Source organism: Halichoerus grypus, unplaced genomic scaffold (assembly GCF_964656455.1).
Source record: "Halichoerus grypus unplaced genomic scaffold, mHalGry1.hap1.1 HAP1_SCAFFOLD_165, whole genome shotgun sequence".
Lineage (NCBI taxonomy): Eukaryota > Metazoa > Chordata > Mammalia > Carnivora > Phocidae > Halichoerus > Halichoerus grypus.
In genome coordinates this window covers 36,003-45,544 of record NW_027555092.1, presented here as the reverse complement: position 1 = coordinate 45,544, position 9,542 = coordinate 36,003, and the positions used below count along the sequence as shown (strand labels likewise).

Sequence of the window (9,542 nt, the reverse complement as noted above, 5' to 3'; positions counted from 1 at the left end):
CACTCTGGTCCTGGGGGCATGTGGGCGATTCCTCCTCTGCCCTCGTCCTTTATTTGGGGGGCTGCTTTGGGGCGTGGTGCAGGGCGCCCCCCTCTCCCCGTCTTGCTGAGCGAGCGAGCCTCGCTCTTCGCTTCACTGTTGCAGGGAGACTAAGCACGGATTCTGGTGCCAACGGGTGGTCCCGGGTGCCAACGGGGGAGGCCCCGGGCGACCGGCCATCTTGTGTCCTGCCCACCCGGAGCGGGGACCCCCGGCACGGGGGCAAAGGGACGGTGTTCCAAGGGAAGGAAGGGAATGCCCGCGGGTGGGAGCGCAGCCCAGGGCTGCTGGGGACAAGGTGGAGGCGGGCCCAGGCCTATGCCTAAGGTGGGGCCAGTTGCCCAGTGCGGTTGTGCACTCCGGGCGGCCCAGTGGAATGGCTAGGGGATCTGGGGACGAGGGCCCGAGGCGCAGGACCATGGGAGGACACGCCTGCCCAGAGCGGGTGCCGTCCGGCCCGCGCTGGCCCCGCCCCATCCGTGCCAGGGTCATCGCCGCCCTCCCGCTTTCCCTCCCTCCGAAGGCGTCGCCTTCGCCCACCCAGCCCGCCCCCATCGACCCCCAGCCCGCCCCTCTGGATCCGGTGTGCGTGGGCGTGGTGGCTTGGAGGCGGAAGGGCTGGCTGGAGACCGCCTGCCCGTGCAGGGGGCCCCTGCTGCGGGCCAGGGACTCGCGGTGCGGTGCGCGGCTGGCGAGGGGCCGGGGGGCACGGGGCGTTTGGAGGAAGCCTTGTTGGGCAAGGGGGTGGGGTGCTGTGGCGGTAAAGGTATGGGAAGGGAGGCCGAAGGGGAAAGAAAAGGCAAAGAAAAAAGCCTACAGCACCCGGTATTCCCAGGCGGTCTCCCATCCAAGTACTAACCAGGCCCGACCCTGCTTAGCTTCCGAGATCAGACGAGATCGGGCGCGTTCAGGGTGGTATGGCCGTAGACGTGTGCGGCTGCCGCTGGGCGCCCTAAGAGCCTGCTCTGCGCCTCCCGGGCCCAGCCGTGCCCCTCCTCAGCCCCCACCCGAACCCCGCCTGCCCTGCGCCTTGCACCTGCCTGCCTGCCAGCCGCCCAGGGGACGTGGCCCCTCCGGCGCCCCACAGTCGTGGAAGTCCGGGCGCTCTCCCTGCCGGGGACTCTCCAGTCCCGGGGGGCCGCCGCCGCCACCGCCGCCGCCGCCGCCGCCGCCACCGCCGCCTCCTGGCTACCGAGATGGCAAAGGGAGGCGTCGGGGCGCCGTGGGCGCGGCCCCTGAGGTGTTTTCCGCGCCCCCCGCCCCAGCGCCCCACCCGTCGCCCTAGGGCAAGCCAGGCCGGCCACCAGGCCTTTCTGCCTCTCCACCCCGCCTGGCTCCAAGCCAACCCGGAGCCACCGGCGCCCCCAGGGACCCTCCTCATCAGCCCAACCCCGTCGCCCTTCCTCCGCCACCCTTCCCCTGCCCACCCACCGACAAGAGGACCCGACTGAGGGACACGAGAAGCCGGCTGGCATAGACAGACGCACAGACACACGGGGAAAGACAGAGGCACGGACGGAGGGAGATGTAGACAGAGAGGAAGAGACAGACACAGAGGGAGACACAGACAGAGTATCCAACACACACACCCGCTCTGGCCCCAAGACAGACAGACGCGGACCCTGACCTGGATGCGGACAGGGACAGAGCCACAGGTGCACACCACAGAAACAGACACACACCACACACACACACACACAAACACACACACACACACACACACACACACACAGGAAGAGACTGTGTTGGCTAGGCAGCTAGCCCTCGGGAGGCTGGTCGTGCTTGGGTGGGCTTTGGGCGCCGAGGAGCCCCCTCGGGGCCGAGGACGCGCAGCCAAGGCCTCAGGAGACCCGCCCTGCTCCCGTTCCCGCCCAGGACCCACTCTGGGCCTGGGGGCGTGCGGGCGATTCCTCCTCTGCTCTCGTCCTTTATTTGGGGGGCCGCTTTGGGGCGTGGTGCAGGGCGCCCCCCTCCCGCCGCCTTGCCCAGCGAGCGAGCCTCGCTGTGCGCTTCGCTGTTGCGGGGAGACTGAGCACGGACTCGGGTGCCAACGGGTGGTCCCGGGTGCCAACGGGGGAGGCCCCGGGCGACCGGCCATCTTGTGTCCTGCCCACACGGAGCGGGGACCCCCGGCCTGGGGGCAAAGGGACGGTGTTCCGCGGGAAGGAAGGGAATGCCCGCGCGCGTGGGAGCGCAGCCCAGGGCTGCTGGGGACAAGGTGGAGGCGGGCCCAGGCCTAAGGCGGGGCCGGTTGCCCGGTGCGCTTGTGCACTCGGGGCGGCCCAAGGGAATGGCTAGGGGCTCCGGGGATGAGGGCCCGAGGCGCAGGACCTTGGGAGGGCACGCCTGCCCGAGACGGGGTGCCGTCCCGCCCGCGCTGCCCCCGCCCCAACCCCGCGGGCGGTCCTCGCCGCCCTCCCCCTTTCCCTCCCTCCGAAGCCGCCGCCTCCGCCCACCCAGCCCGCCCCCACCTCCCCCAGCCCGCCCCTCTGGATCGGCTGTGCGTGGGCGTGGTGGCTGTGAGGTGGAAGGCCTGGGGGCTGCCTGCCGGTGCAGCGGGCACAAGCTGCGAGACAGGGACCCTCGGTGCGGTGCGCGGGTGGCGAGGGGCCGGGGGGCACGGGGCGTCTGGAGGACGCCTTGTTGGGCAAGGGGCGGTGGGGGGCGGTGGCGGCAAAGGGAGAGGAAGGGAGGCCGAAGCGGAAAGAAAAGGCAAAGAAAAAAGCCTACAGCACCCGGTATTCCCAGGCGGTCTCCCATCCAAGTACTAACCAGGCCCGACCCTGCTTAGCTTCCGAGATCAGACGAGATCGGGCGCGTTCAGGGTGGTATGGCCGTAGACGTGTGCGGCTGCCGCTGGGCGCCCTAAGAGCCTGCTCTGCGCCTCCCGGCCGCAGCCGTGCCCCTCCTCAGCCCCCAACCGCCCCACGCCTGCCCTGTGCCTTGCACCTGCCTGCCTGCCAAACCGCCCAGAGGACGTGGCGCCTCCAGCGCCCCGCACTCGCGGAAGTCCGAGCGCTCTCATGGCCGGATACTCTCCAGACCCGGGGGCCGCCGCCGCCGCCGTCGCAGCCACCGCCGCCTGGCTCCCGAGATGGCCAAGGGGAGCGTCGGGGCGCGGGGGGCGTGGCCCGCGCGGTGTTCTCCGCGCCCCCCCCACCCCAGGCGCCCCACCCGCCGCCCTAGGGCAAGCGAGGCCCGCCACCAGGCCGTTCCGCCTCTCCACCCCGCCTGGCTCCAAGCCAACCCGGAGCCACCGGCGGCCCCAGGGACCCTCCTCATCAGCCCAACCCCGTCGCCCTTCCTCCGCCACCCTTCCCCTGCCCACCCACCGACAAGAGGACCCGACTGAGGGACACGAGAAGCCGGCTGGCATAGACAGACGCACAGACACACGGGGAAAGACAGAGGCACGGACGGAGGGAGATGCAGACAGAGAGGAAGAGACAGACACAGAGGGAGACACAGACAGAGTATCCAACACACACACCCGCTCTGGCCCCAAGACAGACAGACGCGGAAGCTGACCTGGATGCGGACAGGGACAGAGCCACAGGTGCACACCACAGAAACAGACACACACACCACACACACACACACACACACACACACACACACAGGAAGAGACTGTGTTGGCTAGGCAGCTAGCCCTCGGGAGGCTGGTCGTGCTTGGGTGGGCTTTGGGCGCCGAGGAGCCCCTCGGGGCGAGGATGCGCAGCCAAGGCGTCACGAGACCCGCTCTGCTCCCGTTCCCGCCCAGGACCCACTCTGGTCCTGGGGGCATGTGGGCGATTCCTCCTCTGCCCTCGTCCTTTATTTGGGGGGCTGCTTTGGGGCGTGGTGCAGGGCGCCCCCCTCTCCCCGTCTTGCTGAGCGAGCGAGCCTCGCTCTTCGCTTCACTGTTGCAGGGAGACTAAGCACGGATTCTGGTGCCAACGGGTGGTCCCGGGTGCCAACGGGGGAGGCCCCGGGCGACCGGCCATCTTGTGTCCTGCCCACCCGGAGCGGGGACCCCCGGCACGGGGGCAAAGGGACGGTGTTCCAAGGGAAGGAAGGGAATGCCCGCGGGTGGGAGCGCAGCCCAGGGCTGCTGGGGACAAGGTGGAGGCGGGCCCAGGCCTATGCCTAAGGTGGGGCCAGTTGCCCAGTGCGGTTGTGCACTCCGGGCGGCCCAGTGGAATGGCTAGGGGATCTGGGGACGAGGGCCCGAGGCGCAGGACCATGGGAGGACACGCCTGCCCAGAGCGGGTGCCGTCCGGCCCGCGCTGGCCCCGCCCCATCCGTGCCAGGGTCATCGCCGCCCTCCCGCTTTCCCTCCCTCCGAAGGCGTCGCCTTCGCCCACCCAGCCCGCCCCCATCGACCCCCAGCCCGCCCCTCTGGATCCGGTGTGCGTGGGCGTGGTGGCTTGGAGGCGGAAGGGCTGGCTGGAGACCGCCTGCCCGTGCAGGGGGCCCCTGCTGCGGGCCAGGGACTCGCGGTGCGGTGCGCGGCTGGCGAGGGGCCGGGGGGCACGGGGCGTTTGGAGGAAGCCTTGTTGGGCAAGGGGGTGGGGTGCTGTGGCGGTAAAGGTATGGGAAGGGAGGCCGAAGGGGAAAGAAAAGGCAAAGAAAAAAGCCTACAGCACCCGGTATTCCCAGGCGGTCTCCCATCCAAGTACTAACCAGGCCCGACCCTGCTTAGCTTCCGAGATCAGACGAGATCGGGCGCGTTCAGGGTGGTATGGCCGTAGACGTGTGCGGCTGCCGCTGGGCGCCCTAAGAGCCTGCTCTGCGCCTCCCGGGCCCAGCCGTGCCCCTCCTCAGCCCCCACCCGAACCCCGCCTGCCCTGCGCCTTGCACCTGCCTGCCTGCCAGCCGCCCAGGGGACGTGGCCCCTCCGGCGCCCCACAGTCGTGGAAGTCCGGGCGCTCTCCCTGCCGGGGACTCTCCAGTCCCGGGGGGCCGCCGCCGCCACCGCCGCCGCCGCCGCCGCCGCCACCGCCGCCTCCTGGCTACCGAGATGGCAAAGGGAGGCGTCGGGGCGCCGTGGGCGCGGCCCCTGAGGTGTTTTCCGCGCCCCCCGCCCCAGCGCCCCACCCGTCGCCCTAGGGCAAGCCAGGCCGGCCACCAGGCCTTTCTGCCTCTCCACCCCGCCTGGCTCCAAGCCAACCCGGAGCCACCGGCGCCCCCAGGGACCCTCCTCATCAGCCCAACCCCGTCGCCCTTCCTCCGCCACCCTTCCCCTGCCCACCCACCGACAAGAGGACCCGACTGAGGGACACGAGAAGCCGGCTGGCATAGACAGACGCACAGACACACGGGGAAAGACAGAGGCACGGACGGAGGGAGATGTAGACAGAGAGGAAGAGACAGACACAGAGGGAGACACAGACAGAGTATCCAACACACACACCCGCTCTGGCCCCAAGACAGACAGACGCGGACCCTGACCTGGATGCGGACAGGGACAGAGCCACAGGTGCACACCACAGAAACAGACACACACCACACACACACACACACACACACACACACACACACACACACACACACAGGAAGAGACTGTGTTGGCTAGGCAGCTAGCCCTCGGGAGGCTGGTCGTGCTTGGGTGGGCTTTGGGCGCCGAGGAGCCCCCTCGGGGCCGAGGACGCGCAGCCAAGGCCTCAGGAGACCCGCCCTGCTCCCGTTCCCGCCCAGGACCCACTCTGGGCCTGGGGGCGTGCGGGCGATTCCTCCTCTGCTCTCGTCCTTTATTTGGGGGGCCGCTTTGGGGCGTGGTGCAGGGCGCCCCCCTCCCGCCGCCTTGCCCAGCGAGCGAGCCTCGCTGTGCGCTTCGCTGTTGCGGGGAGACTGAGCACGGACTCGGGTGCCAACGGGTGGTCCCGGGTGCCAACGGGGGAGGCCCCGGGCGACCGGCCATCTTGTGTCCTGCCCACACGGAGCGGGGACCCCCGGCCTGGGGGCAAAGGGACGGTGTTCCGCGGGAAGGAAGGGAATGCCCGCGCGCGTGGGAGCGCAGCCCAGGGCTGCTGGGGACAAGGTGGAGGCGGGCCCAGGCCTAAGGCGGGGCCGGTTGCCCGGTGCGCTTGTGCACTCGGGGCGGCCCAAGGGAATGGCTAGGGGCTCCGGGGATGAGGGCCCGAGGCGCAGGACCTTGGGAGGGCACGCCTGCCCGAGACGGGGTGCCGTCCCGCCCGCGCTGCCCCCGCCCCAACCCCGCGGGCGGTCCTCGCCGCCCTCCCCCTTTCCCTCCCTCCGAAGCCGCCGCCTCCGCCCACCCAGCCCGCCCCCACCTCCCCCAGCCCGCCCCTCTGGATCGGCTGTGCGTGGGCGTGGTGGCTGTGAGGTGGAAGGCCTGGGGGCTGCCTGCCGGTGCAGCGGGCACAAGCTGCGAGACAGGGACCCTCGGTGCGGTGCGCGGGTGGCGAGGGGCCGGGGGGCACGGGGCGTCTGGAGGACGCCTTGTTGGGCAAGGGGCGGTGGGGGGCGGTGGCGGCAAAGGGAGAGGAAGGGAGGCCGAAGCGGAAAGAAAAGGCAAAGAAAAAAGCCTACAGCACCCGGTATTCCCAGGCGGTCTCCCATCCAAGTACTAACCAGGCCCGACCCTGCTTAGCTTCCGAGATCAGACGAGATCGGGCGCGTTCAGGGTGGTATGGCCGTAGACGTGTGCGGCTGCCGCTGGGCGCCCTAAGAGCCTGCTCTGCGCCTCCCGGCCGCAGCCGTGCCCCTCCTCAGCCCCCAACCGCCCCACGCCTGCCCTGTGCCTTGCACCTGCCTGCCTGCCAAACCGCCCAGAGGACGTGGCGCCTCCAGCGCCCCGCACTCGCGGAAGTCCGAGCGCTCTCATGGCCGGATACTCTCCAGACCCGGGGGCCGCCGCCGCCGCCGTCGCAGCCACCGCCGCCTGGCTCCCGAGATGGCCAAGGGGAGCGTCGGGGCGCGGGGGGCGTGGCCCGCGCGGTGTTCTCCGCGCCCCCCCCACCCCAGGCGCCCCACCCGCCGCCCTAGGGCAAGCGAGGCCCGCCACCAGGCCGTTCCGCCTCTCCACCCCGCCTGGCTCCGCCAACCCGGAGCCACCGGCGGCCCCAGGGACCCTCCTCATCAGCCCAACCCCGTCGCCCTTCCTCCGCCACCCTTCCCCTGCCCACCCACCGACAAGAGGACCCGACTGAGGGACACGAGAAGCCGGCTGGCATAGACAGACGCACAGACACACGGGGAAAGACAGAGGCACGGACGGAGGGAGATGCAGACAGAGAGGAAGAGACAGACACAGAGGGAGACACAGACAGAGTATCCAACACACACACCCGCTCTGGCCCCAAGACAGACAGACGCGGAAGCTGACCTGGATGCGGACAGGGACAGAGCCACAGGTGCACACCACAGAAACAGACACACACACCACACACACACACACACACACACACACACAGGAAGAGACTGTGTTGGCTAGGCAGCTAGCCCTCGGGAGGCTGGTCGTGCTTGGGTGGGCTTTGGGCGCCGAGGAGCCCCTTGGGGCCGAGGATGCGCAGCCAAGGCGTCACGAGACCCGCTCTGCTCCTGTTCCCGCCCTGGACCCACTCTGGTCCTGGGGGCATGTGGGCGATTCCTCCTCTGCCCTCGTCCTTTATTTGGGGGGCTGCTTTGGGGCGTGGTGCAGGGCGCCCCCCTCTCCCCGTCTTGCTGAGCGAGCGAGCCTCGCTCTTCGCTTCACTGTTGCAGGGAGACTAAGCACGGATTCTGGTGCCAACGGGTGGTCCCGGGTGCCAACGGGGGAGGCCCCGGGCGACCGGCCATCTTGTGTCCTGCCCACCCGGAGCGGGGACCCCCGGCACGGGGGCAAAGGGACGGTGTTCCAAGGGAAGGAAGGGAATGCCCGCGGGTGGGAGCGCAGCCCAGGGCTGCTGGGGACAAGGTGGAGGCGGGCCCAGGCCTATGCCTAAGGTGGGGCCAGTTGCCCAGTGCGGTTGTGCACTCCGGGCGGCCCAGTGGAATGGCTAGGGGATCTGGGGACGAGGGCCCGAGGCGCAGGACCATGGGAGGACACGCCTGCCCAGAGCGGGTGCCGTCCGGCCCGCGCTGGCCCCGCCCCATCCGTGCCAGGGTCATCGCCGCCCTCCCGCTTTCCCTCCCTCCGAAGGCGTCGCCTTCGCCCACCCAGCCCGCCCCCATCGACCCCCAGCCCGCCCCTCTGGATCCGGTGTGCGTGGGCGTGGTGGCTTGGAGGCGGAAGGGCTGGCTGGAGACCGCCTGCCCGTGCAGGGGGCCCCTGCTGCGGGCCAGGGACTCGCGGTGCGGTGCGCGGCTGGCGAGGGGCCGGGGGGCACGGGGCGTTTGGAGGAAGCCTTGTTGGGCAAGGGGGTGGAGTGCTGTGGCAGTAAAGGTATGGGAAGGGAGGCCGAAGGGGAAAGAAAAGGCAAAGAAAAAAGCCTACAGCACCCGGTATTCCCAGGCGGTCTCCCATCCAAGTACTAACCAGGCCCGACCCTGCTTAGCTTCCGAGATCAGACGAGATCGGGCGCGTTCAGGGTGGTATGGCCGTAGACGTGTGCGGCTGCCGCTGGGCGCCCTAAGAGCCTGCTCTGCGCCTCCCGGGCCCAGCCGTGCCCCTCCTCAGCCCCCACCCGAACCCCGCCTGCCCTGCGCCTTGCACCTGCCTGCCTGCCAGCCGCCCAGGGGACGTGGCCCCTCCGGCGCCCCGCAGTCGTGGAAGTCCGGGCGCTCTCCCTGCCGGGGACTCTCCAGTCCCGGGGGGCCGCCGCCGCCACCGCCGCCGCCGCCGCCGCCGCCACCGCCGCCTCCTGGCTACCGAGATGGCAAAGGGAGGCGTCGGGGCGCCGTGGGCGCGGCCCCTGAGGTGTTTTCCGCGCCCCCCGCCCCAGCGCCCCACCCGTCGCCCTAGGGCAAGCCAGGCCGGCCACCAGGCCTTTCTGCCTCTCCACCCCGCCTGGCTCCAACCCAACCCGGAGCCACCGGCGCCCCCAGGGACCCTCCTCATCAGCCCAACCCCGTCGCCCTTCCTCCGCCACCCTTCCCCTGCCCACCCACCGACAAGAGGACCCGACTGAGGGACACGAGAAGCCGGCTGGCATAGACAGACGCACAGACACACGGGGAAAGACAGAGGCACGGACGGAGGGAGATGCAGACAGAGAGGAAGAGACAGACACAGAGGGAGACACAGACAGAGTATCCAACACACACACCCGCTCTGGCCCCAAGACAGACAGACGCGGACCCCGACCTGGATGCGGACAGGGACAGAGCCACAGGTGCACACCACAGAAACAGACACACACCACACACACACACACACACACACACACACACACACACACACACAGAGGAAGAGACTGTGTTGGCTAGGCAGCTAGCCCTCGGGAGGCTGGTCGTGCTTGGGTGGGCTTTGGGCGCCGAGGAGCCCCCTCGGGGCCGAGGACGCGCAGCCAAGGCCTCAGGAGACCCGCCCTGCTCCCGTTCCCGCCCAGGACCCACTCTGGGCCTGGGGGCGTGCGGGCGAT

At 70.3% G+C, this 9,542-nt stretch overlaps 5 non-coding genes across 5 annotated transcripts; all 5 read right to left on the bottom strand.

Annotated features, from left to right (window-relative positions):
• Nucleotides 1-849: 849 nt before the first annotated feature.
• Nucleotides 850-968, bottom strand: LOC144380785 (5S ribosomal RNA). The gene has a single exon (XR_013444986.1). It is a non-coding gene; the product is annotated as a 5S ribosomal RNA (ribosomal RNA).
• Nucleotides 969-2,762: 1,794 nt separating this feature from the next.
• Nucleotides 2,763-2,881, bottom strand: LOC118526484 (5S ribosomal RNA). The gene has a single exon (XR_004912650.1). It is a non-coding gene; the product is annotated as a 5S ribosomal RNA (ribosomal RNA).
• A 1,771-nt stretch (nucleotides 2,882-4,652) lies between these two features.
• LOC118524481 (5S ribosomal RNA) lies at nucleotides 4,653-4,771 on the bottom strand. The gene has a single exon (XR_004911640.1). It is a non-coding gene; the product is annotated as a 5S ribosomal RNA (ribosomal RNA).
• Nucleotides 4,772-6,563: 1,792 nt separating this feature from the next.
• On the bottom strand, nucleotides 6,564-6,682 carry LOC118524480 (5S ribosomal RNA). The gene has a single exon (XR_004911639.1). It is a non-coding gene; the product is annotated as a 5S ribosomal RNA (ribosomal RNA).
• Nucleotides 6,683-8,448: 1,766 nt separating this feature from the next.
• On the bottom strand, nucleotides 8,449-8,567 carry LOC118526465 (5S ribosomal RNA). The gene has a single exon (XR_004911638.1). It is a non-coding gene; the product is annotated as a 5S ribosomal RNA (ribosomal RNA).
• Nucleotides 8,568-9,542: the final 975 nt, after the last annotated feature.